Below are 26,326 nucleotides of genomic sequence, written 5' to 3'. Positions count from 1 at the left end.
CACTTGGGTGTAACACAAGGAGCTCAAAAATAAGTAGTGATGGGAATGTTTACTCCATGGAAACTGGCAAATGCTACAAATCTACGACTCAGCTTTGTTTAGCAGCACACTGCTCTGTGTTTTTCTACCCATCCTCTAAATGCCGTTCTTCAGATGTTACTGTTACACACTAACTTTTCATTCTTTTCTTTTCATTCTCAGAGATTCAAATATCACCTATATACCAAGAACTCTCACGTTTATACCACCCACCCAAACTCACTCTATAAGTCTAACCCAAATTCCCAATATTCCCCTCCATTTAAATCTCTCATGCATACATCAATGTTAATACTTCAAAATTGAACAAATAATGTTTCTTTCACGAGATTATTCCCCTCTCTGTGTCATTTTTCAGTAAATGACTCATTCAGTTGCTCAAGCAAGAAACATGAGTATTATCCTTCACTCTGATCTTCCTTCACTTACCAGTGTATTCTACTTCATAAATGTTTCTCAAATCCACAAGGTTTTTTTCATCCTCACTATTGCTGTCCTATAGCTATAAGCTATAATGTAAATTATTTCAACAGCCTTTTAACTTGTTTCTTGGCATCCAGAAGTGTTCCAGCCCAATCCATTACCCTCACTACAGCAAGACTAATCTTTCCAAAAAACAAATTTAGAAATTATGTCACTCTCCTAATTAAAACCCTAAAGTGTTTTTTATAGTTTAAAATCCTTTTGTAATTCATAATACATCTTTTATTCTGGCTTCTGATGACCTGCTGGGGTTCATCCCTCTCTTTCCTAGTTTTAGTGGCTGCTACAGGCCTTTCAAATGCTTTCAGCTCCCAAATTTTGGCATGCTTTCGCTCTCTGAGCTCCTTTTCTATTTGTTTTGCATCCCTAGTCTCCACCTCCCAAAGTACCCTACTTTCTTGTATCATTAGTCCTTGCCTCTGATTTTTAATTCACTAATTTTTTATGCTTTTAATTTCGAAAACTGTATTAGATTTTCATTGCTCCTGTAACAAATTTCCACAAATGTAGTAGCTTAAAACAGCACAAATTCATTATCTTAAAGCTCCTTGGGGCTGAAGTCTGACATGGATCTCATTGGGCTAAAATCCAAGTGTCAGCAGGGCTGTGCTGCTCTCTGTAGGCTCAGGGGAGAATCCATTTCTTTGCCTTTTATAGGTTCTGACCTTCTTTATATCACTAACCTTCTTCCTGTCGTCATCTCTTCTTCCCTAACTCTGACTTTCGTGCCTCCATCTTCCACTTTTAAGGATTTTGTAATTACACTGGACCCACTGGAATAATCCAGACTAACCTCCTATTTTAAAGTCCTTCGCTTAATCACATCTGCCAAGCCCTTGTAGCCACGGAAAGTAACGTCTTCACAGGTTCTAGGATTAGAATATAGACACCTTTGGGAGCCCAACACAGAGCCTAAACTCTTTTGTCCTCTTTCCAGAGTTCTGTGTGTTCAGCATATGCTCATGAATATTCAGTAATAATAATGTTTTACCACCTAACTCAAAGTAAAACCCTGCAAACAGCTCTAAATATTTTATAAATATCTAGGGATATGACCAGAGACCAAAAGTACCACAAGGCATCATTTTTTTTCTCTCATTTAATTTTCCTCAGTCTTCTTTGGACGCTATTTTATTTTATTTATTTTTTATTTATTTATTTATTTATTTGTTTATTTTCAGATGTACGTCATATTTCAAATTCTGTGTACATTACATCGTGTTCACCACCCGAAAACTAATTACAGTCCATCCCCTCACATGTGAGCCCAATCACCCCTTTTGCCCTCCCCCTCCCCCTTCCCCTATGGTAACCACCAATCCGATCTCCAATGCTATGTGTTTTTTTGTCATTGTTTTTATCTTCTACTTATGATTGACATCATATGGTATTTGACTTTCTCCCTCTGACTTATTTCACTCAGCATAACACCCTCAAGGTCCATCCATGTTGTCACAAATGGCCAGATTTTGTCATTTCTTATGGCTGAGTAGTAGTCCGTTGTGTATAAATACCACATCTTCTTTATCCACTCGTCCCTTGATGGGCACCTAGGTTGCTTCCATGTCTTGGGTATTGTGTATAACACTGCAATGAACATACAAGCCATCATTTTTAAGAGAAATATTTGTTAAATGGACTACTCTGTTTCTAGCTTTTTATTTTATATTAAAAAAGGTAGGTGGGTCTAAGCATTATTTAGCAACCGTATAGTCTGTATTTCAAATATTCTAAACTATGATCGCAACTGTATTTATCATTTGAAATTATGATCAGTGAAAATTTAGGGCAAAAAAATTTCAATAAAAAAATTTTAATTTTTTGATTAATATATTGGAGTATTTTTTTCAAGGAAGTAATGGAGTCACCTTCTCTGGCGAACTTTAAATAATATGAATGATTTCAATATCATTGTAAGAATAAAGTGCTTTCTTTTGTATTTCTTTTGCTCTATTATCTAAGTCAATAGTCACCAGTATCTTATAGAGTAAATACTTAAAATATTTTTTCTTTAAGTATAATGTAAAAATATCCAAGTACCTAGGACAAAGCCCAGCGCATCATATGTCCTCAATAAAAGTTTACTTAATCTGACTACATGATAAGTACATAAAGTTGTGGATTTGCAGGAAAATGTGAGTATCTTCTTCTTTTTTTTTTTTTTTTTTTTGAGGAAGATTAGCCCTGACCTAACATCTGCTGTCAATCCTCCTGTTTTTGCTGAGGAAGACTGGCCCTGAGGTAACATCCGTGCCCATCTTCCTCCACTTTATATGTGGGATGCCTACTCAGCATGGCTTGCCAAGCAGTGCCATGTCTGCACTCTGGATCTGAACTGGTGAACCCTGGGTTGGTGAAGCAGAATGTGTGAACTTAATCACTGTGCCACCAGGCCAGCCCCTGAGTATCTTCTTATGGATAAGAGAACAATTGCCCCTCTTCATTGTTTTATGACCCATAATCTTCTAAAAAAAGGACTGTAAGCATCTCAGGGTCGACCCAGTGGTGTAGTGGTTAAGTTCGTGCTCTTTTCAGTGGCCTGGGGTTCTCAGTTTCAGATCCCAGGAGCAGACCTATGCACCACTCATCAAGCCATGCTGTGGAGGCATCCCACATACAAAATGGGGGAAGATTGGCAGCAGATTTTAGCTCAGGGCCAATCTTCCTCACCCAAAAAAAAATGAGTGCAAGCCTTTCCATGTGTGACATTTTGTGTACCCTACATAGACCTGAACAGATGTGTAGTATCACAGGACAACTGCTAGAAAAAGTTCTTCTGCCTCAAAATGTTTCATCCTTTGGTTTGCTGACCAATGTCAAGAAACTTCCATTTTAGTTATTTATTTAGATTTTGAAAGCCAGAATTAAAAATGCTTTTATTTTCGAAATAGAAAATAACAAGAAACAATTCAGCCTCTACCATTGCCTTTATTGGTTTCTCTGTTAAGTACTCAGCTACCTAGGAAGGCATTCAAGACTAAGGACAATGAAATTTTTTTAGATCAAAAATATTGGGAGAGAAATAGAGTGAAGAGAGAGCTGGGCAGCTGGCCAACCAAAAGAGGCCATGGACACTTCAAGGGCAGGAGGCATTTCTGAAAGGGAAGTAGTGGAGGGCAGCTCGCCTATGTCACAGTTCTGCCTAGGGCTTTCCCACCAGGGACAATTATAATTGCTTTACTATTTTAACATAGAGTTTAAAAGCATAAAGGATCTGGCCTGGTCAGGTCTTCTTTGGGCAGCTTCTTTCTGATAAGACACAGTGTGGGTGGAGTAGCCATAGCCATAGAGAGCAAGAACGATGTCCAAAGGGCAGAGTCTACTCAGGGCTGCCCTTCTGTGCTTGTCCAGATTTGCCAGAGAAGTGAATAAACGTCTTTTGAAAATCTTTTAAAATGAATAGTATTTTCAAATTTTTTTCCAGCTTTGTTGTACTAAAGTTCACATACACATTCTCTGTTTACTTCCCATTTCTTATGTGTGAAATCTCAGACTTTATTAAAATGGAGGAGTGAACCAAAGACATCAATTGAAAGTTTAAAATGAGCAAAAATTTTTCACTTAAAAAAAAAAGGGCCAGCTCTGTGGCATAGAGGTTAAGGTCACACTTTGCTTTTGCAGCCGGGGGTCCATGGGTTCAGATGCCAGGTGCAGACCTACACACCACTCATCAAGCCATTCTATGGTGGCATCCCACATACAAAAGAGAAGAAGATTGGCACAGATGTTAGCTCAGTGACAGTCTTCCTCAACCAAAAAGAGGAAGATTGGCAGCAGATTTTAGTTCAGGGCCAATCTTTTTCCCCAAAAGAATAAATTTTAATCTGCTTACTATGGCTCAACAAAGGAGCTCCAAGCCCTATAATTCAAATATTTAAATGGCACATTTTTTCTAACCAATATCAAAACTATTTAATATAAGATCAGATTTCAATGATTTTCAATATCAGAATCCAAATATTAATACACAGTTTTCTGACCTTTTTTGTTATGTCTTTTATATTTATTAGAAACTCTTAAATTTGAGCTAAAATAATTACATAAAGCTATATTTTATTTTAATGGAAATTTGCATTAAGATGATGTCAATGTGTATGAAATTCTCGAAGTGCTTCTAGTTTTTTCTCCCAGAAGGAAGACTTTTCGCAGTTGCTCTTGAATGTCACTAAAATATGTTCTTAAAATTTATTTCAAATTTTCTCATTCTCAAAAAAAGACTTTCAAAACAGCCTGAAAAAAATATATACGTATATAGCTTGGAAACAGTTGTTTGATACTGAAATGAAGGACAGTCACTGAAATATTTACACACTTGGTGCATGCTCCTTTTCAAATTGCCTAAAGGTGGACCTGGTACCTCAGGCAAACAGAGTCAGGAGATAATTTGAGTGAGGGGCCCCGTTACTGTACTTGGTAAGAAAAGTGACTATGTTTATGTCACTGTAAAATAGTCCACTTCATTCAAATGACTCTATCTTTCACATTCCTATAGCAATGATAAAAAGTCTCCCTTAATGACTACGTTGTCTATATATTTTCCTTTTCTGGTGATAGAAATTGTCCCAATTAGAACAAAAGTCTGACTCTAGTTGTGTTGTGATGGGCTACGCCATTTTCAGACAGTGAGATATGATAGATAGATATGATGAGACTGTTAGTGTGGAGAGCTTTTGAGCAAGCCTTTACTTCCTGAGAATTTTTTTTTTTGCTTTTTGTCTTGAGTAGTACAGATTTTACAACCATTTAAACAATGGAGTCACATCTTCTCTTACACTTGACTGCATAAGACTTGTTTAAATATTCACAAGGCTGAGAATTCTGTAGAATTCTCAAAGCAATATGTTTCATATTCAGGAAATGGTAAAGTAATAACATAAATCAAAAGCTAGGAAGAAAATATTACGGATTGTAAAAAAGTGTAATATTAACTTTGTCAATTCATTAGACAATCTGTAAAAATGGAAATATTAAATTTTGCTAAATTTATTATTTTGCAGAATATCTCTTATAGAAACAAAATTTCTTCACAATTTTTGACTCCATTAAACGAGAATAGCTTGAGGTCTTTAATTATTTTTTACTGAATCTTGCAGTTTCTAGTTTGTGATTTCTCCTCCTCAAGTTATAAAGCAGTGATGATCATTACAAGCACTATTTCACAAGCTACAAATTAAAGTTCTATAGCATTTAAAAGCCTAAGTATCTATATTTCCAATTACATAGCAGTGATCTCAAAACAGTTATTACAGGAGAGATTTCTAAGCAGGATCACAATGTAAACATGTTGAAAATCAGCCATATGATCCCAGAATGCCTGATAAATCTGATATCATGTGCTGACAGCCAGATCTTTCTGTGGAAAACAGTCTTTAAATCTTTCAATATTGGATTATGTCCCCCTGTTTCTAAAATAATCTTTTGGGATAAATGAATTATTAAAAGGGGGCACATATCTCCCAGAAATTGGAAAGGTTACTTTTGGCAAAATTCTAAGAAATAAAAAAGAAATCTTTATTTTGCATTCTTCTCCTTGAATTTTGCGGCACATTGGAAATATACAAAGAGTACCTTAAATGCCACGCTACAGTGAAATATAATTTAGGCTTATAAAACTGGGTTATTTTTTTATTCTAATATCTTCCCTTTTCCTATTTGACAATGCGAACTAGAAACTGAGTCTGTATTTCTGATCTTAAAGGAGAGTTATGGCAAGACAGAAAAACAAAGGTGGCTTCCATATGTTTCCATTTCTGGCTCTATTATACAAAATCCTAAGATTTGGAAGGAACTTGAAGAATTTTGGTTTTGACCAAAGGAAGTATATTCAAGCAGAAATATTTTTCCATACTATAAAATAATTGTCCTGGCCCTTTTGGGGGAGGTTGGGAGGGGGGCAGTGAGGTAGGAATACAAAGAAAAGAAAGGAATGAAAATTAGAATGATAGATCATAAATTATAAATAGCAAGAATGTCCAGAGGAAATGGCTAATAAGTACTCAAGAAAGATGGAAACATAGCAGAAGTGAAATATCCATCTTACAGGGCCGAGATGCAACCAGGAAATGACAACCATGAGAGATGTTGCTCAAGGATCAAGTTGTCCCGTAAGAGTAGAGATAGTAGAGCTTATAAACTACTCAAATTTCACACAATCAAGTTTGGCTCATGGAACAAATAATTATCCTTTCTGATATCATCTACAGAAGATTTCAGTTTATTATCAGCCAAACTTTGCCCAGTGTCCACCCGAAGAATTGTTGCCCATAAATGTTGCAAAATTTTGCAAGTTCCCCATCTAAATTTCCTCCCGTAGATATCTTTCCCTTCAAAACTCAAGGATTATTTTAAGTTAAGGAAGAGGTAGGTATACACTTAAGACCTAGTAGGCAGGTGGCTAGGCTGGGAAAACTGAATGGAGCCAGCTCCAGACTTTTTTGAGCCTGCTTAACAATATACCCATTACTTATCATACCAGGGAACGTATACTCCCAGTGAACATGGCCATGTGCTAGGAAATAGAAAAAGTCATAGCTAAAATCATTCTAAACATATATATCTTCCTGCACCTTAGTTTACTTTTAGGAATTATAAGGAAAATATTAATTTAACAGCAATTTAAAGCATTTTTTTTTTTTTTTTAGCAAGATAAGCCCAGAGCTAACCTCTGCTGCCAATCCTCCTCCCTTTACTGAGGAAGACTGGCCCTGAGCTAACATCCATGCCCATCTTCCTCTACTTTTTTATATGTGGGACGCCTGCAACAGCATGGCTTGCCAAGCGGTGCCATGGCTGTACCCAGGATTCCAACCAGACCACCAAAGTGGAACATGGGAACTTAACCGCTGGGGCACCCGGCCGGCCCCTAAAGCATAATTTTTAATATTAAAACAGAATAGCCTCCATTATGGAATAGAATGTGAAACCTTAAGATAATATACTAAATATTATAACAAGTACCTTCAAACCAAACTCGAAAGATCCCCTTGAACTCTGCCCTAAGGTTTTAGCTCCTTCTCCTCTGAGAATAGGACGTTTCAGTAGGAATGTCTGATAAGCACCATTGCACAATAAAATATGCAACTACTTATGAATCTTTATGGTGCTCTAAATTAAATGTTCAGGATAAAAATGAGTTATTTAAAATGACATGACGTGGCTGAGATATACCGTGAATTAAATATTGAATAAAGTAAATATTTATCTAAATATGGGAGTGATATTTATATACATATGAATAAGCATTTCATATTTTCTTGTGCAAAATTCCTGCCCTTACCTTCTTCATTTAGGTAAAAATCTAATAAAATGCTATCTGTATCAGTCAGGGCCGAGTTAGGAGACAGCAACCAAAACAGTCATTTGAACAGGGAAAATTGAACATAAAGAATTATTAATTCATAAGAGGGAATTAACTAATAGGAAGGATAAAGAGAATCTAAAAAATATAGGAATCTAAAAAGATATGAGTGATAACCACCACCTCTAGGACTGAAGGAAGATATCCAAGAAAGAGAATCTTAGAAGAGGACCACACCAAGACTGATACTCAGAACTGGTTGAAGGTACAGCTGTTGCCCACCAGATAGCAGAGAATTTTTCTGAGGTATTGTACGCCACGCCTGGCAAACAAAAACCTGGAAAGCCAGGTTTTTCTGAGGAGGATGGGGATGGGGCACTGACACTTTCTTGGAAGCCACCTCTCAGATGAGAACAAATCTCACCAGAAAGTTGCCTCTGGGGTTCTGACAAAACTTACTAAGAAACCACCCACAGGGGTGCCCACTGTCGAGTGACCCATATGCCAATGGCAGCTCAGCTGCACAGCAATAGACCAAAAGAGCAATAGACCAATAGACTGTATTCAGGAAGAGAAGACCTCTTCTCCTTTGGTAACCTTCCAGAGGCTTCTACTATAATGCTTAACATTATGTCAACTGTTTACAGGGTCCAGCTCCACTATTCCAAAGCAGGAAAAAGGAGGATGGTTTGGGGGCTAAGTAATATGTTGATAACAAGCATGCTGTACTTCCAAATAACTTCAATCCTAATTCTCTAGCCCATAAAGAAAGACCAACATTCACTTCAAAACTGCATGTCCATCTATCATTTATACAGAAATATCTTGGAGGGGGAGGTGTGTGTGAGCAAGCACGCGCGTGTGTGTATGTGTGATTAACATCGAGGAATGCATACTTCTGGCTGTCTCATTGCTTAGATGAAGCTGCATGTCAATAAAAGGTAGTAGATAATATAGGACTATTAAGAAAAACATTAAAAATCAGATAAAAGGATGCCTGCAAGCTCTTTTTACGTGATACTAGAATATTGTTTAACAAAACCACTTAAGAGTCATCTGTGTCTCTGGCGGCAACATTCTATGTACTATTAATTAAGGCCTAGACTATAAAGTTAGATATTAAATTGAAAAGAAACTGATGAGATGCAAATGATTATTGTCTCATAGAAATGATTTCTGTATGGTAAAGAAGATAAACTCAAACTTTATGTTTTATTATCCTGCATAGGTCATTATACCAGTTTGGTATCTAACTAAGCAAACTTATTCTAGTATGTATATACACACACACATACACACACACCCTTTAAAAACTCATTTTGCTTCGTTTGTATTTCAAGATAAATTTCTACACAGACCAGATAAGTTTTTCTGAGATAAGCATATGAATCAGACATTTTGAAAATGATTTGAAATGTTTCCTACGTGTTTTCAGAAAACCGGTTTATTTTGTAGTTTTAGCCCCAAAGTGCCATTTTTGTCACTGAATTCATCTAACATTCACAATTTTTTTTCACACAACGAATTGCTTTAAAAAATCATGGGCTGTCTTTCTGGTTGGATTTCAGGTAATGTGTGCTTAAGATGGGAGCTCTTTCTCAGGATTTGATTTTTCTAATATAGATGTATATTTTTTTTAGTAGAGATAGGTATTGCATTTATATCTACTAGTTTAAATTCTGTCACATTTCACTTCTAGCCTTTTAGTGTGGCAAATCATGTTTTACTTTCAATTAAGTATTGGTAATTTGGATTCTCTGGTAACAGCTGGGAAATAGCTCTGTAATTGAGCATCTATTATCGGTCTATAGTTTTCTTAAGATGTTTTTGTCTGATTTGGGTACCAGGGTGATACTGGCCTCATAGAATGAGTTGGGAAGTGCTCCCTCCTTTCTGTTTTTGGTAGAGTTTGGGAAGGATTAGTTAGCATTGATTCTTATTTAAATGTTTGGTAGAATTCACGGTGAAGACATCTGAGCCTGGGTTTTTCTTTTTGGGCTGTTTTTGTTTGTTTGTATCATTTTTACTAGTCTAGTATCTTTACTTGTCATATGCTTTGAATCTAGTTTATTCTTTTTTTTTCCAATGTCTTAAGGTAGAAAGTAAGTTGTTAATTTGAGATTTTCTTGTTTTTTAACATAGGTATTTACAGCTATAAGTTTCCCTCTAAACATGGTGCTAGCTGCATCCATCCATAAGTTTTGATATGTGCTATAATCATTTGCATCCATCTCAAAGTCTCTTCTAATTTTCTTTGTGGATTTTTTCTTTAACCCATTGGTTTTAAAGAATGTGTCATTTAACTTCTACATATTTGTGAAGTTACCAAATTTATATTATTAGTTTCTAATTTCATTCCATTGTCTTTGAAGAACATACTATGGATTATTTCAATCCTCTTAAATTTGTCAAGGTGTATTTTATAGCCTAAGATAAAGTCTATTCTGCAGAATGTTCCATGCGCACTTGAGAAGAATATACATCCTGCTTTTGCTGGGTGGGGTGCTATATAGATGTCTGTTAGGTCTGATTTGTTTGTAATTGTCCAAGTCTTCTATTTCCTTGTTGATCTTCTGCCTAGTTGTTTTCCCCATTATTAAAAGCAAAGGATTGTTGAATTTCTATTTCTTCCTTTGTTACCATCGGGTTTTGTTTCATAAGTTTTGTAGGTCTGTTGTTAGATGTGTATATGTTTATAAGTGTTATGTCTTTCTGGTTAATTAACTTTATTATCATCATAAAACATTGCTTTTTCTCTATAGTAATAGTTTTTTTGCTAAAGTTTATTTTGTTTGATATTAGCATAGCCATGCCAGCTTTCTTACATTGCTCTTTGAATAACATATCCTTTTCCACCTTTTTTTAAAAAAGGTTGTATATTAATTTATTAAAGAAATTTGGTTTAAAGTATAATAATCAATGAGCTGGTGACACTTTTTCTCCCTATTATGACTTTTCTAAAATACTACAGATCAAAATATCAAAATAGTTGAAGTATAGGTGTGAACACTAGAATGGTAAACATCGTAAGTATGACCTGAAGCTCTAATGGATTTTATCCAAACTTGACATTATTTAGCCATTATTATATATTAGTGCTTCACAGAATTTTTTATAAGGTGTCTTCATAACCAAGATGTTATGATTACTATAGCTTTGTAGTATATTTTGAAGTCAGGGATTGTGATGCCTCCAGCTTTGTTCTTTTTTCTCAGGATCGCTTTAGCTATTTGGGGTCTTTTCTTGCCCCATATGAATTTTAGGATTCTTTGTCCTATTTCTGTGAAGAATGTCATTGGGATTCTGATTGGGATTGCATCGAATCTGTAGATTGCTTTAAGTAATATAGACAATTCAACTATATTTATTCTTCCAATCCATGTGCATGAAACATCATTCCATTTCTCTATGTCATCATCAATTTCTTTTAATAATGTCTTATAGTTTTCATTGTGTAGGTCTTACACCTCCTTGGCTAAATTTATTTCTGGATATTTTATTCTTTTTGTTATGATTGTAAATGGGATTGTATTCTTTTTTTTCCGGTAATTTTACTGAAATCATAATGGTTTATAACATTGTGTAATTTTGGGTATACATCACTATTTATCAATTTCTGGATGCAGTTCCTCGTGTTAACCCCAATAATCTAATTTGTATCCATCACCATACATATCCCGTTATCCCTTTCTCTTTTTTCATCTTTTTACTTTCAATCTATTTGTATCTTTTCATCTAAAGTGTGTCTCCCATAGACAGCGTCTATTCAGGTTTTGTTTCTTCAGTTAGTCTGACAATTTTGCCTTTTGATTGGATTATTTAATTCATTCACATTTAATGCTTTTCTTGATAGAGCTGGATTAAATCTGCCATATTACTTTTTGTTTTCTATGTCTTTTGTCTTTTCTGTTCCTCTATTCCCCCTTTACACTAAGTGAATATTTTTGCACTGCTAATATTTTTAATATAATATTTTAATTTCTTCAATGATATTTTTGCTTTAGAAAAAATTATTTCCTAATGGTCACTCTATGGATTTTACGTACGTCTTAACTTAGAATCTACTTCAGATTTGTATTAGATTAATTTCATTGAGATATAGAAACGTTATTCCTATATAGCTTGATTTACTTTTTCCCCATTTTGTGGTATTATTGTTATACATATTACAACTATATAAGATACAAACCCAACAATGTATGGTTATAATTATTACTTTATATAATTTTATTTATTTTAAAGAAGCTGAGAGAACAAAAGAGAGAAGGTATATATTTATAGCATTTCTTGTATATGTAGTTATATCTTCTTATATACCACTTCTGGCTCTCTTCATTTGTCCTTGTATATTCAAGTTATCATATTATATCATTTCCTTAGCCTAATATAACTTTGCTCCCACTCAACTCCTTCATGTTGTTATTGGCAAATAACTTTTCTATATGTTACAGACCAAACAGTACAATTATATACATATTGTTTTATACAATTTATTTTTAAACCAGTTAGGAGAAGAAGAAATAAGCTCCTTACCACTTTTACACTTTCCAAACTTCAAGAATGAAATCATTTTTTGTATAAGCCTTGAACTATGAATCTGAGTGACTTGGCAGTTGGGAATTCATATTTAGATCTTAATAAAGCAGGACTAACTTGGAGAGATAAGAATTCAAAAGAAAATGTGCAATTGTCTCTTCTATTTGTCCTCAAAGCAAGAAGAAAATCACAATTTGAATGTGTTAAGTAGCCATACCCAGTTAATATTTCCCACTCTTTTTAAAAACTCCTATATGCTGTAGCTCCAATGACTTAAGTATAATGAAAAACCTAAATTGATAACTTAGGCAATGATGTGTGTTAAAAAAGAAGCATTAGACTCTGAGGTCCCAGAGCAGCATGAAAAGATTTCAGACCCATTTTCCTGGCTGATTTAACAGCAAATTTATTTGACAATGGAGGTGAAAAAAATGACCTGTCAATGTATCCTCCAGCCATGCACTTCTGTGATTTCGATAGCCACAAACACTGTTACTCCATCTCCTGAGGTTTATTCTATTTTTCACTGAATATAAAAATCAGATATCATGTGTGAAAGAATAAAGCTTTTATGGAAAGGTAAAAAGAATTTTTATCTGAAATAAGTAGCCCTTCTCATTTTACAACCATAATATCAAAAAAGACTTACACTCTGACCTTGCATTTGAAAGAATGCTGCATGTAGTCTGATAAAAAGTCATGGAAGGATTTAGCAGCCTTGTAGACTCAGACACTGGAGTCCAAGGGTAAAGATGCAAAAGTAAAAACATTAAAAAAAAAAAAAAAAAAAAAACCTGCCAAAGTAGAATGACTCTTTCCCTCTGGCAAAATCATTGCCTTCCAGAAATAAAATGTAACATCCCAATTCTCTCAAGTGTGACTCTGATTTTTTCTCACGGTAGCCCTGGGGCCATACCCAGAGCCATCCTACTCTTAATAAGGTATCAGGGTTACACTGAATCTAAGAACTACATAGGGAGCTGAAATACAGATGAGAATGCTTCAAAGTTAGAAAAGATTGGTAAGGAAGACGACAAAGAAAAGCCTAAAAAGCCAAAGAAATGAATGTGGTACAACTTAGAAAAAAGAAGAGAACTATTAATTCAATATATCAGAAAAAAGAAATTTAATTTCCTTAATTTTTCACACTTTCTAACCTAAAGCTGGAAGGAATCTGAGAGCTCATCTAGTCTGACTTCTTAGTCTTCCAGATAAACAAATTGTAGCCTAGAAAGATAAATACTGTCTCAAGCACATTATTTGAAATTCTTGTGAACCTACAGTTTGTTTTTTTATTATTTATTTATTTATTCATTGGTGAGGAATTTTGTCACTGAGCTAACCTCGGTGCCAATCTTCCTCTTCTTTGTATACGAGATGCCACCACAGCATGGCTTGATGAGCGGTGTGTAGGTCCACAGTCAGGATCCAAGCCTGCAAACCCCAGGCCACTGAACTGGAGTGCACAAACCTAACCGCTACACCACCGGGATGATCCCTGAAACTACAGTTTTAGAAAGGCTAATAACTAAAAGAAAACTAATACAGTTGAAACGGTGGAGGCAAAAACTTAAGGACAGAATGTATATTGAAAGTAAAAAGCTAAATTTAAATCTGTATTACTTTATAGATGTATTCGAATGCACTGAAAGGAAACATCATTGATGTACCTTTTGTTAGATATTTATGATGGTTTTAAAAAGTGCTTGTAGATTAGAAAAGATCATAATATTGCTTTGAGAAAGGATTAATTGATACATGTAAAACTATTGCATTTTATTTTTGATATGGCAAGTACGGGCAGCACCAGAGAATTTCCACTAAGGAAGCAGAATGACTTTCAATACCTTTTCTTAAAAATGGATAAATGGCCAATATATATTTCAGACAGCTAAAACTGAAGAGGCTGATGAAGAACTTGAAGAAGATTCAACAATTTAGATAGCACAAAATCAGACCTGCTAAGATGGATACATCTAAGGAGATTACTCAGCTTACATAAAGGAAAATCAGTCCTCCATTTCATAAAGGGTTTTTACACAAAGGCTGAATTAGGATCTCTTTACCATCAAAGAAAACACAACAGCAGAGTAGCTATTTACAAGAGAATTGAAAATACAGAGAATAAATAAGAAGCATTTATAAGAGCTTCCTTTCTCTACCTCATATCTTCAGTGTTTTATGGAAATTTGAAGTTAAAAAACAAACGCAGATGAAGGTACACACACGTAGCCAGGAGTGTTACATTATGGTATGCCCTCAGAAAAATCTACACAGTCCAAATTGTTATTTTCCCCTGGATAAGTACAGAAGTAACTTCAAGAATAGGAATCATTGTGGTTATCTTTCCCAGAATAGATATTTACTGGCATAAAATAATTGAAATGAAGAATTATTTAAGCATTGAAGCGTAAACTTCAAAAATGTCACTTACTACACCTCTAGGTAGATTTTCCTACCCTCTCATTTATCTCTTCAAAGAATAAAACTTCCTTGAAAATTAACAGGAATTTATTCATGTTTAAAGTCTAGCCTGGCACACCATACTCTAGATAGATAATAGCTAGCACATATTAAAAGTTTAATTAATATTAAACAATATCTCGGGCTAGGCAGAATTATTCTTTTTCTATTTGGAAAGGATAGAAGACCCCATTTACAGCAAGGAAGGCTGGAAATGTGTTATTGTAAGAGCACATTAACACCCCTGCTAAAAATGAAGTTCAGTTAGCGAATAAGGAGACAATGAATATTAGGTATGCATCCAACATTCTCTGACACACACCTTGTTGTAACAACAATGGAATAACCCACCCACTTCCCCACCAACATCACCACTAATCTGGACTATTCTTTTATATTTTATTACTTTATTATTATTGTTATTATTCATACCAAAATAAGTATAGTTCATTCTCCTCTTTTCTGAAATCCTATGATCTTTTTTTCAGTTGGTACATCACAATCCGTATTACTTTGGTAAATAACATTTGCATTTTATGAATTTTTATCTGAGAGCAAAAGGCAATATAATGTCTCTAATTTGCACAATACTGGCTTCTTAACTGTTAAGTTATAATGCCCTGTGGTTTCAAAAGTTGTCTAAAATGGACTTAAGGAAAGTGGACAAACGCCATAAGAGATTAAAGTTAGTCATTTGGTTGATTTGCTTATAAACTCCTAGGTTAATTTAATTCTACTTTTGCAACCACGATAACCAACAAAAAAGTTTACTGTTGCACGTATGTACACAGTATTATGTATGCTTCTAAGTTTTCATAGGAGGATAATAGGAGTAAAGTCAGATCAGCTAGATTCTAATTTTAATGGTTCTTTGGCAAACAGGCTAGACTCTCTGAGCCCTATTTTCAGAATCTCCCAAAGATACAAAAATATCTAGAGTGATCTCAAGCTGGTACACTCCAGCATCCTCACACATGTTGTTGTCCACCAGCATCACTTCAGACTGATCGGTGCTCATGTCATTTAGATTGCTAAGTATTTTGGGCAATCCTTATGATATCTATAATACGGGTAAAATTTGTGGAATTAAACAACTTTTTTCTGTAAAGTTTCAATGATTAATTCCCTCCTTTGAGTCATTATTGTTATGTAATATACAACACTTATCAAATTATTGATGCACATTTAAACGTAAATTTTATTTTCTTTAAGATATGAATGTTGGAAGAAGATAGTCATACTGTTCTGAGTATCTGAAAGCAAGAAATATCCTGTCACAGACATGAAAGGATGAAAGATAAGTCAATGCTTTCTCTAAAGCAGCGTTCTAAGTGGTAACTTATTTTTACTACTATGAAAAGAAATGACATTTAATATATTCTTTACTTGACGACAAGTAAGTAAAATAAATTCTTTTTGCACTCTACTTATGACATTACTTTGATTATGATAGCTCATAAATTAGAATTATAACAAACATATATTTCTAAGCAAATTGATTTAGAAGTGCTATCCTATTACACATCATACTTCTTATTTTCAGTTTTCCGAAGCTTCTGCGCCGTGCATCTTAAATGACTACGTACAAAAGATTTACTAATTCAGATATACTGCAAAATAGTGGTAAAGGGAGAATTGTAAAGCATGTTGGCTTTTCAAAACTCAAAGAACTTTCCAAGGATAGCAATCAACTGTAGCAAGCAGAAAATTTTAAATCATTATTCAGAGTTTGACTGCCACCTACAGGAGGTTTTTAGTCTTGTTTTCCTCCATTTACAAATGATCAATATAACTAAATCTTTTCTGATTTGATAAAATTTGAGGAGGAAAAAAGAGACTTGTGAATAAAGTCATTTGCTGTACTTACAGATTGCTTTTAAGGAAATTTAAATGATCACTCTTGAAGCTCTTTATCTGACATTGTCCATTGATTCAGTGTCTTGTTGAAATATGGACTGATCACTGTCTTTTACAGGATAAAAAGCTTAAAAGTTCATTTTACAACCTCAATACAAAACCTACCTATAAAGTGATCATAATTTAATAAAACTTATTCCTATAAACAATGAAAATCTTAATTTTAATAAAATTTCTAAATGCTTTAACCAAGGGCATTGATAGGCAGTGAATGAAACTATAGCTATATAAGATAAGTAACAAATGGTTTGAAGGGAATGATAAGAGAATATTTCCTTAGAGATATAACAATGTTACCGTGACCTGAAGCCTAAAATAAACTTCTAACAAATGAAGTCTATTCTGCATACTACGTTTCTCTAGGCACAGACAAACTAAGGTCACTGTGCAAACCACAAAAATACCAACATCCTCCTCTCCTGACTAACATGAGTGACTACTATTTCTATACCCATTACAGCTGTACCTTTTCTCTAGCCTTTCCTTCTTCTAGATAAGAATTATTAATATATCCTGCTTCCTGAAAACATCCAATGCAGAGCAAACCCTTTCTTCCTTAAACTGTCCCCAAAATCACCAAACACAAGCCCAAATCCTATAATACATCCTTTCTAACACCCTCTGATTGAGATGCCCCCATGGTTCCCCATGGTGTGTGTTTCGCTCGTGCAAATGAGGTAATAAGCCCAACTTGTTCATCTACAGGAGGGTACCTGGTGGTCGTTGGCTGAAGGATATTGATTCATTTAATATATAACATAAGAAAACAATATACTGGTTACCTGAAAACCATTCCAAAACTAGATTAAGAGCAAAACTAAAAATCGCCTTTTCTCCAAAGAGTTTGAAAGGTTGTTAGATTTTAATTTTTAAGCTTTTGTTCCGGTCAGGACTCTTTTGATTCGAAATAATGGAGATCCACCTCAACTAGTTTAGGCCAAAAGTGATCTGGACATCATTCATTTGTGTTTTTCTATGTCTTTATTCAGCTTCTCTGTCAGCCAACTTCTTTTATTGTCTAACAAACATCCTTCTTCCTTAACATAACCCTTTCGGTCAAGTTTTTCTCTTCCCTTTACAGCAGTTTGTCTCCAGAGAAGCTGATCCACCGTCACATCCAAATGCGGACTGTCGGGCTGTGTGTATGGGGAATCCCATTTCCCTCCGCAATGATTGCCCCAGAAACAGCCACGTCACCCAATTCTGGCTACTGAAGTGCTGGGGTAATCTGCTGGCAGGATTCTGAGGGAAGATCCATCACTCTGAGGGGTATCCTCTCTGGATGCAATGGCTGATTTTGCCACAGTGATTCTTTCCGCAGCCTGCGGATAAAGGCAATATTGAAGATGGTAAAGCAGAGAGCGGGAAAGAACCAGATCCTTCAAGATATTGTTAATACACATAATTCAACAACCCTAATGTCCATTCTACCTCCAAAATGTCCCAGTATGGGATATAATCAATGTTCTTTTTGATTAATTGAGAATTAAGTGAGATTTCTCTTACAAGCATCAGAAATCACTCTAAAAACTCTGATTGTCCACTTCACACAGTAGCTGAAAAATAACTACCCCTTGGTTCCTGAGCCAAAGGTTACCATACAAAAATGTAGGTCTCTCTGTCTCTGTGTGTGTACATGTGTTGTCTCTGTCTATCTGTCTGTCTCTCAAACTCTCTTGATTTTGCTTTCATTCTCACAATTCCCAAATTCTGAGGAAAGAACTTAGGTCAGGTGCCTACCCTTATTACAATCAGTTGTAGCCAGTGATGAGGCACAGGCATGGTGAATAAATTGTTCTTTTGACCAACACCTGACCACACACACAAACACACACACATGCACACACATACACACACATATCACAGTGCCCATATGAGTGAGAAGGCACAGTTAAAGAAGAGGAGATGACTGTGAATGGGGCATAAAATATAAAAGATATCTACTATAAATATCTTCCTGTGGATTGTAAAATGAAACCATATTTTGATCTTCCCTTTCAAAATTGTGTAACTCATGTATAGAATAAGCTGCCTTAGCCTACAAACAATACATGCAAGGAAAGGATTTAATTTTTCATAATGATGTCTTTATATACAGTTGCAAGTAGATTTTTCTTAATAAAAATTTTCTTAAAAACCTAAATTTCTTGGAAACATCTCCATCACTATTCATATGGTTTAGATAATTGCTGTAAGTGAGAATATGTTTTCATTATCTTCCATGACATTTTCATTTAAATTAAATATGTTTAATATAAAAGGATTCATTTATTTATAGTAATGGGAAAGCAGTAACAGCTCTTCAAAATTTCTTCATTAAAAGAAAGTTCAGAAACTATAGTTGCTCTCTCTTATATAATCCATATTTCTCCATTGGCTGCAATATAGATTTCAACTTAGTGCTCTATACATATTATACATAAACATCACACAATACTTTCAAGGGCACAAGGCCAGAAATGTATTCACTGTGCAGTAAATTATAGCACTTGTCCTGAAATCGTAGAGTATTAGATTTGGAAGGCATCTTATAGCTCAGTTAGTCCAATAATGTGATTTCACAGAGAATAAAATGAAGCCCAGGGTAACACCAAAGCTAATAACCAGGGCAACAATCTATTATACTCTACTCAATACTCCGTGCTTTCAAAAAGCAGTACGTAAGCAATGACCCAGAGAAGAATCAGATAGCAAGGTCGGGGGATGGATATGGCTTCCCAAGTCAGCGCTCAGGAAGAACTGAGGTTCACATAGCCATCTCATGAAACACTCCCAACCACCACCGCCACCAAGAAAAGTTCTCTTTAACACACAAGCCCTCAGAAGTATATCATCTTCCCAGCCTCAATTTCTATTGAGGTGCCAAGAAGACACATAAAGGCATATAAAAGAGAGGATAAGAAAGACCAGTCATGTTCAAATTTATGAAGAAAATGGCCCTGAGAACCTGTTTATGACTCTTGGACCCCTCAGCTAGATGAAGAACACAAAAAAGGAGTTAGAGAGAGGATTCCGTGAGCAAAGTTGTGATGGTATTCCAGTTGAAAAATTGGACACCATACATATTCTTTATACACACACACTCCTCTCCAGTCCATCTCTCTCACCCTCCTTTAGGACAACAGAGGAGATGCTAACAAACCCCAGGCCTACAAGGGCATTATTTGAAGTTGAAAAATCCAGTGGACTGGTGTGTATCGACAATGGAGAAAATGAACAAGGCACATTGGGGTCAGCCCAGTGGCAGAGTGGTTAAGTTGGCGTGCTCTGCTTTGGCAGCCCAGAGTTTCGCTGGTTCAGATCCTAGATGTGGACGTGGCACTGATCATCAGGCCATGCTGAAGGGGCATCCCACATAGCATGACTGGAGACACTCACAACTTGAATATACAACTATGTCCTGGGGGGCTTTGGGGAGAAGAAGGAAAAAAGAAAGATTGGCAACAGATGCTAGCTCAGGTGCCAATCTTTAAGAAAAAAAAAACCAGAAGAGTGTTGACTTTGGACTAACTCCTGACTAATTGCTTTGGGGATAGATCTGGGATAGAGTTGTTGCTTTGGGGTCAATCTGCCTTCCCAGAATACACCAGCACAAAGGGATGTGTGCATATATCAAGTTGACAAGATGCAGGCTATGCTGCAGAGGCGGGAGAATTAGCGTGAGGTCATTCCACGTCCTGACCAATAGAGGCAAGGAGACTTTATGCTAAAGTGACTGGATGTGTGCTTCCAGATGCCCAAGAGCTGAGGAAAGAGGAACAAATGACAACCTAAATGTACCTACCCAGGTGAAAGGAGCCATAAGACAGAGGGTCCGAGCCGGGGTGAGTGCTGGAGTACATTATATCTTTTATGGAAAGAAAAAAAAAAGATACCCTCTGAGTGGATATAGCCCTATGGGCACAATCCTCAGTAATTAAAGGGCAACTTTTATTAAACAAAAGAAATGCTTCCTTTATCTGAGTATATGCAGCCCCTAAACCAACACACATTTTTAAGTGAGTAGAGCTCAGACTGAAATTCAGCTTCAATACTCCCTTTCCGCTCTGCCCCTTGGTCTGTCTGTTCAACCTGAACAACCTAAAGTGGATGCCCTGGGTCCAGCAGGGAACCACTGAAAGGCACATGAAAATGGCATGCCCATGAGAGAAGGATTGAACTTCAATGAAAGAGGCCAGATTTAAATTTCTTCTGAGCCCAGGGAACCAAAACTAGCTTATGATAGCACCACTTTTCTAAAGAAAATGCAATCTCCTTGCTTATTGTTATGGGTTTGATTGTGACCCTCTACCCCCAAATTCAGATATTTTAAGTACTAACCCCCAGTACCTCAGAATGTGACCTTATTTGGAAATAGTGTCATTTCAGGTTTAATTAAGATGCAAAGGTATTAAGATGAGGTCACAATGAAGTAGGGTGGACCCCTAATCCACCAGGACTAGTGTCTATATAGAAAGAGTGCCAAATGAAGAGATAAATGTACACCCAGGAACACCATGTGACTAACAGGACAGAGATGGAGGTGATGCATCCACAAGCCAAGGAACACCGAAGATTGCCAGCAAACCACTGCATGGAACAGATTTCCCCTCACAGGCCCCAGACGGAACCAACCCTGCCAACATCTTGACCTTGGACTTCCGGCCTCCAGAACTGTGAGACAATAAATATCTATTGTTTAAAGCATTCAGTTTGTAGTCCTCTGTTCCAGCAGCCCCAGTAAACTGACACAGCTGTTCTCCCAATTTACCCCCTTAGACTTTGGCAGCTAGCTAGTAGGGAAAGAGGTGAGTATGGAGAAAATAGAGAACAAAAGGACACTGTCCCCTTCCTTCTACAGGCTTTCAGCTTGAAGCATAGGCTTGTCCTCACCTTGGGCATGAGAGAAGCTTTACATTAATTTGAATTTGATCACCTGGACATTTCAGTTAGAGTTGATACTAAGTCTATGTGTTTAACGTGATAATAGATCTTAACTAAGAGTAAGAAAAATACGGGATCTTTCAGAGATTTCATCCAACAGTAGGGGAAGATTAACCCCTCTAGGTAAAGAGTAAAGAAAAAGTAAGTCAAAAAAAAAAAAATAGTGTATGGGGCCGGCCCAGTGGCACAGTGGTTAAGTTTGAGCACTCCACTTCAGAGGCCCAGAGTTCGTAGATTCGGATAACCTGGCTCAGACATAGCACCACTTGGCAGGCCATGCTGTGGAGGTATCCCACATAAAATAGAGGAAGATTGGCACAGATGTTAGCTCAGGGCCAATCTTCCTCACAAAAAAAAGTAAAACAAAATAAATAATAAATTGTCACTGTGGTCAGAATCACATGCACCATGTCATATTTGTTCCACATCCTAGGTACGTAACTGCTCCCTACAACACCAGGCCCGAAAGTCCCCAGAAATGGCCAAGCTAATGCCAAATCATAGAGGTTCTTTCTTCTTGTTTTTGTTTTAATAAATCACATTATAACCTGGTGTCTTAAAAAGTAAAATAGTTCTTTTCTTTATTCAATACATTCCTACTGTCTTCTTTCAATGCCTTTTCTCTTGCCCATTTCCAATTATTACGCTATAATTGTCCTTTGGATTAATTTGTTGCTGTGGCAGATTTTTGCAAAAATAACCAAAACTATTAACCTTCCTAAATAAAAGCTCCTTAGCAATGTGACTTTTGAGTGCATCCCATCAAGAGGTAAAGTTTGTTAGATATCAGCTGGCCTTATGACTTGCTTTGATGTTGCCGGTCATAAGCTAGCACTTGTGAGACATTGTACTCTTGTGCCCTCTCTCTTGGAACCCTCCTCAGCCATGTGTTCAAGCTTTGGCTCCACGCTGAATCAAAGACCAGGATGAGCAGAAACAAGCCAGCTAGCCAGCACCCAGCCAAACTGGCAAATGGGTACAGACATATGAATGAGCTTAATCAAAGGCAGAAGCACCCAGACCTGATGAGCTCAACCCAAATTCCAACCCCCAGACAAAGGGTTGGCTTTTAGCCACTAAATTTTGTGGTGATGTGTTACATAAGAAAAGTTGTTTCATATAGTCTCCAGCAACCAATTTCTATCTTACCAAATTTATAATTTCACTTTTATCAAATTCACAATTCATTTTATATCTACTTACTTGGTTCAGAGGCTAATAATAATGAGTGAGTAGTACTACACATATTGGGTGTCCATTAGCCTGCCTTGTATTAAATAATCAAAAAGAAAAGGTAAAATTAACACACTTCTAAAGAAAAGGATTAACTATCTGGAAATTATTTGGGTAACACAAGAAATAGACAATTAATGTAAGTAGCAACTTGCAGTAATTGATACATTTGATTGTTTAAAATAATCTATTATTGACATTCTCTTTAGGTGAACTATTGTGATTTTCTTCATATTGTATTTTTTGATATTTGATTTTAACTCACAAAATGGATAGGTTATGAAGTAATAAGCAAAATGATGCGTTAATAGCATGACGGCACCACTTTTAACCTTAAAGTTTTACTTAATCTGGAATTATCAAGCTACGTTTCAAAAATTTTTATACCTTTGAAACATAACATTATGATACTGAGAACAACTCATACTGGCTTCTGCACCCCACTGTGAAACCCAGACAGAGAACAAAGTGTGATGCAGAAATAATCATTATTCTTTGCTCTAATGCTGTGTAGGTGGAGATGATGCAGGATGAGAAAAATAAAACCTAGTGAATCTAAATGCTTAAATCTATCTGAAAATAGTAAGAATTGTTGAGTTAAAAGCCAATGGTTCACTGAAATCTTCTCTTTTAGTATCAGATGAACGAAAATGAATTAGTTGTTTTAAGAACACAAGTTGGTCTATTTGGGGGAATTAACCAAATGTTCCATCCTAATTAGAGCTCTACTCTGTCCTCGAACGTCCAACACCTCCCCTCCTGTCCTCACTTTCAGATGATGACCTTACTCCTGATTGCAGTCAAAACGGAACTTTCACAAGGTGTCCCATTAGCAGCTAATCTCTCCTTGAATCTGTGGCCAAGCACTTGGCCTTCTCTTCTGTTACTATCAATGAACTCCCAGCCAAAGTCAACTCCTCTAATTTCCTCTATATTTACATATTCCCTCTGTGACTTTCCTCTATATTTTCCTCATTATCCAGAGCTAATTTCTGTAATATCCCTATGTAAGTACAGAGGAAAATTGTGCTGGGCCATGGTTCTAGCACAGTAGTTACCAAACGGCGGTCCTCAGATGAAAAGCAACAGCAGCAGTTTCATTTCACAGCTTGTTAGGAATGCAAATTTGTAGGCCCCACCCCAGGCCTATGAATCAGAAACCCCATGGATGGCGCCCAGCAATCTGTATTCTAACAAGCCCTCCAGGTGGTTCTGATGAATCCTAAAGCAACTGACTCCCATCTCTTCTGTAACAATTATCCTCTCTCTGCTAGATCATACTTGTTAGCATATAATCATAGTTTATTCTCTCCTATCTTCATGTTAAATGATATCTCTCATGAGCCCACATACTGTTCCTGCTACACCTGTCATGTTTTTCTTCTCTTATAGAAAAATCTCCTCAAAATAATTGCCTAGAACCAATTTTTCTCCTTTCATTTTTATTAAATTCACTCCAGTGAAGCTTCTATTGATCCCATTCTATTGAAACAACTTTTAACAAGATCGCCAGTGACCATTATATAACCAAATCTATGTACTAGTCATAGTCCTCATCTTACTTGGCCTGAAGCGAAATTTGACCCAGCTGAATACCTCTTCCTTCTTGAAGGACTTGCTTTTCCCATTTGGCTTATAGGACGTTTCTCTTGGTTCTTTCCACATCTCACTGGCCACTCTGTCTCCTTTGCTGTTTCCACATCAACTCACCAACCACTAAATATTTAAGTGCCCGAAGGCTTAGTCCTAGGGTCTCTTTTTTATATATACTCACTTCTAAGTAGTCTTATTTAGTTTCATGGCTTTAAACGTTAGCTGTGTGCTCACATCTCCCATATTGTTTTTTACAAACCTGCAACTCTCGCTTATGAATGATGATAGAATATTTGATTCGTGTGTTGCCCAATACACATTCTAATCAGAAAATTTTTAAAAAGCATGATGTTTTGTGATTTTAAACTGTCATTATAAGCTCTGATATCTCGCTTGATGGAGTAAGGCAATTGACAAATCCTTTCCCCAAGAAAGCAACTATAAAATTGGATGTCAAAGCAATCATTCCAGCACTTGGGAAACAAATTTTCCCAAATAGAAGCATTTATTCATGAAAACTGCTGAACTTCAGGTAAGAACAGCACCAGTCTGTGGAGTTCTTGCCTAGGGATCCCAAGCCCCTCACCCTCTATGCTCTGTCAGGGCAGTAACTTAACCAGGACAGGGCCGGCTATGAAAATCAACAGTTTTGCTACCTCTACAGAGAGAGCTTACTTGATTTAGAATGCTGTTTGTTAAAGTGGCAATCTCAGCAATAAGTGAACAGGAAGGTCCAGTGGCTCTGTTAGCCTCAGGTTAGCATCTAGTTGGGGACAAGAAACGAACCAGTGAACTAGCCTGATGCGTAACAGAGATTTCCTGGAGGTGAGACAGCCAGAGGAGGCTTGATAGCCTCTCCATGTATTGCCTGAAAATTATGCACAGGTGATCATCATCAGAGACTCAAGAGAACCCAAATCTCCCATAGATTCCTTCTCAAGAAAGTCTGTGTTCATGTGAAGAAGAGATCTCAGGATAAAATAAAAGCCAAGGTGGACTTTAAATGATCTGTAGTTTGAATGTATTCCCAGCCAAAACAACTCCATGAGCAGAGAATGGAAGCCTATTGGCTCAAGGTGTTTGAACACAAAATTTGACAAATATTTGGCAGAATATTGAGTTATGCAGACACGGGACAAACCCTAGAAATCCAGACTTACAAATAAAATTTCTAAAAAATGATCAGTAACATAAGTGACCACATATTACGATAAAGAGAGACATCAGAGATCTAGTCCATGCAAGTTAGTGAATGAACAAACAAACAATGACAACTCTCAAAGGGAAAAACTTCAGAATCTAGAGTTGTCACAATATATTATCTAAAATGTTTGATATTCAACAAAACATTTATGTAATGGCAAAGAAACGACAGAGTATAGCCAACAAGGAAAAAACAGCAATCAATAAAAACCATCTCTGAACATTCCTTTGTGTTTAATTTAGCAAGCAAAGACTTCAAAGAGGCTATTGTAAATATATTTATAGAAGGAAAGACACCATATTTAAAGAACTAAAGGAAAGTATGAGGACAATGATGCAACAAACAAAGAATATCAATAGAGAGATTGAAATTATAACCAGAAAATGGAAATTCTATAATTAAAAAATAAAAGAACTGAAATAAAAGTTCACTAAAGGGTCTCAAAGATTTTAGATTGCAAAAAACAAAAATAATCAGTGAACGTGACAATGTATCAATAGAAATTTTCCAATATGAAAAACAGAGGGGCAAAGATTGAGTAAAAGTGAGCAAACCTTCCAAGACCTGTGAGATAATATCAAGCATATCAGCATATGTATATGGGAATCACAAGAAGAGAGGAGAAAGAGAAAGGGGCA

Source organism: Equus quagga, chromosome 22, assembly GCF_021613505.1.
Source record: "Equus quagga isolate Etosha38 chromosome 22, UCLA_HA_Equagga_1.0, whole genome shotgun sequence".
NCBI lineage: Eukaryota > Metazoa > Chordata > Mammalia > Perissodactyla > Equidae > Equus > Equus quagga.
This window is presented reverse-complemented; position numbering follows the sequence as displayed.